The sequence below is a fragment of the Arachis ipaensis genome, chromosome B10 (genome assembly GCF_000816755.2).
Source record: "Arachis ipaensis cultivar K30076 chromosome B10, Araip1.1, whole genome shotgun sequence".
NCBI lineage: Eukaryota > Viridiplantae > Streptophyta > Magnoliopsida > Fabales > Fabaceae > Arachis > Arachis ipaensis.
In genome coordinates this window covers 32,798,956-32,801,985 of record NC_029794.2, presented here as the reverse complement: position 1 = coordinate 32,801,985, position 3,030 = coordinate 32,798,956, and positions in this window count along the sequence as shown.

Below are 3,030 nucleotides of genomic sequence, written 5' to 3'. Positions count from 1 at the left end.
GAAATGATTAAAACATATATGAGAAATAAATTATTAAGGACAAATTCAGTAAATTTATGAATTTGGGGATTAGCGGGACAGGGGCGGGGATCCCCGCTCGAATCCCTGCACTTGCTTTGGAAAAAATTTGTCCCCCATCTTTATTTCCACAAAAAAAAATTTTTTACAGTCGGATTCTTATTCGGAGCAATTTTTACAGAAATCTCTGCGTCTCGAAAAATTTTACCATCTCTAACTTCTCTTATCTTTCTATTTTAATATTTAATTTTTGCTTTTTAATTTTAATAATGATATATCATATAGATCATATAGTTTAAATTCTTCACATTAAGTTTAAGACTGATCTAACATGAAAATAACTCGCATATTTAATTATTTTTTTTACTCATAAATACTATTTTTATAAAAATGATGGATTATTTGCTCTTTTAAGATAACGTTATTTTGAATAAGATTACCAATATAGATTAGAAAATAAATAATTAGAAATGTTTTGTAACTTATCTTTGGTCAGGGAACACAAGTTTAGGACCTAAACTTTTTATTTTTATTTATTAAGAGGGTTAATTTTATCAACGGGTTTAAATTTTTTTAAAAAATTTTAGTATATTTTATTTGAAAATTTTTTAACTGTAACTCTATTTGTAGTCTAAAATTTTAAACTCTACCCTACTCGATTCTATTTGTAAATAAAAAAAATTCAAACAAAAATAAAAGTCAACCATTCCAAATTTTATACATATTAATAAAATAAAAAATAAAAAACTAAGTTTAAATTGAAATTAAAAATAATAAAATCTTAAAGAAATCCAACATAAAATTACAAATAATATGATCATCAACTAATTTAGTAATTATTTTAAATTTTTATAAGAAGATTGTAAGTACAAAATTCACTTTTTTTACTATATACATAATTTTTACATATATATTATATAATATATTAAAAATGCGAGTAAAATAAAGTAGGATATACCCTAAATCTGTATCCTACCCTATCCTCAAGCAAATTTATACCCTACCCGTTACGGGTAAGGTAAACAACTCTATTCGAACGAGTTAGTCCGAATTAAATATCCGTAAATAGGGTATATATTGCCAGATCTAATGAAGACCCATAAATAGCCTATATCCGTGCTTACATTTTTTCCCCAAAACAAAAGTAATTTTTAGATTTTTTTTAATAAATAATAAAAATGAAAAAGTTAATAAAGTAGGACCGATCAACTGCAGAATTTCCTGCGCTTTAAGAGGGGTGAAACTTGAAAGTTAAAACATTGTTGCCTTGAGTATCTACTTTATCATCATCAATTCATCATCATCATCATGGGTTAGATTGTGATGGGTCATTGGTGACCTAACAAGCGTATATATATTTTTGTACAAAAAATGAAATCTCTCAATTTTTTATTTTTCATAATTGAAAATATTAAATACGATTTTACCATATATAATTTTAAGTGAGACTAGAAAAACTATGTGAGAAAATGTTTCGTTTTTAATTGAGAAGAAAAATTTGCAAAATTTATTCTTTATACGTATATAAGCTGTAGCTAATGTTTTGTGTAGTTTACTTTTATCTCGCGTATATATAGTTTCTTCTCTTAAAAAAAATAGAGAAAAAATATTCATGCATTTCCCTTTTGTATTCATTGTCTACATGTATATCATAGGAATATGAAAAAAAAAGTTTGATATACATTTTTTAATAATTTACATTGCTGATAAAAAAAATCTCAAAAAATGCTAACAATAAATAAATTTTTGAAAGATTTAAAAATACGACCAAACATGTAAATATTAATTATATATGTGTATATTAAAAAATTTTAGAGATCAGATTTTGATGTAAATTTTTGTAATTATTATTAAAAAAATAAGATTTTTTTATCATTAAAATTTGATAATTTTATGTCAAGTGAATTTTTTTAAAATAATTTTATTATGAAAGATCACATTTTTTTGAAAAATAAAAAGAAAAATCTAAAGATTAAAATTTGCTTCGATTTTTTGTGTGCCCCTGCTAAATATTTGTTTAAATATTGCTATAAAAATTCAGATCAAATGGATAAAGTCGTTTTTTTTTTACTAAATGGATAAAGTCGTTTGTTAAATACAAAAGTTTTTTTTGTCATTTACAAAAAAATATAATAATTATTAATTATTTTTGCCGCAATTTCAAATCATTCAATTTTGTCGATAACATCTTCCAGTAATTTTTTTGTTAGCGGCTGAATCTTTCGGGTACTAAACTAATAGTTAACCCTATTTTTTAAGTAAAATACTTTGTTTTAATATTGCCCCTATATTTATTTTCGTTTTGGGTGTCTCATTTAAAAAAATAGATAAAATATAAGTTTTGTCTTTAAAATTTTTTAAAAATATTTATATATGATAATTTTTTAAATAAATTATGATTAATTTAGTAATAATTTTACAAGAACAAACCTTTAACACAAGTCTATCAGACATAATTATCATATATTATTGTTGAATTGATCCTAAATTTTTTAAAAATTTAGTTATCAAAAAATATATTAATAAAATTAAAATTGATAAAATTAAAACAAAATAAAATTTAAGAATATTTTTAAAATAAAAAAAAATCCAAAATTTGCCCCTATATGCATAAAAGTTTCTTGTTGACTCCACTTTAAGCAGCAACCTTTTAGAGAAGAAAGGGTGGAATCATGGAACCCATGGATGGGCTGCTGCAATAGCTTTGAAATCCATTACAACAACAAAGGAAGGAGGACTATTGTGCAAATTGAATAAACTTGGGAGGCTTAAAAAGATCAATATTAAGGAGTATAAAATCATAATTCATAATTTAAAAAACACACATCTCACAGCCACAATTTAAAATTAACACCCAATAAATAATAAGTGAAACTTACATGAAAATAAAAATTCTTCACGTAAATAATAACAACTAGGTGAATAAAAATATATAAAATTATAACAAAAATATTATTTATAAAATATAAAATATACATTCAGAATGAATTATACATATTTATATTTGAGGAG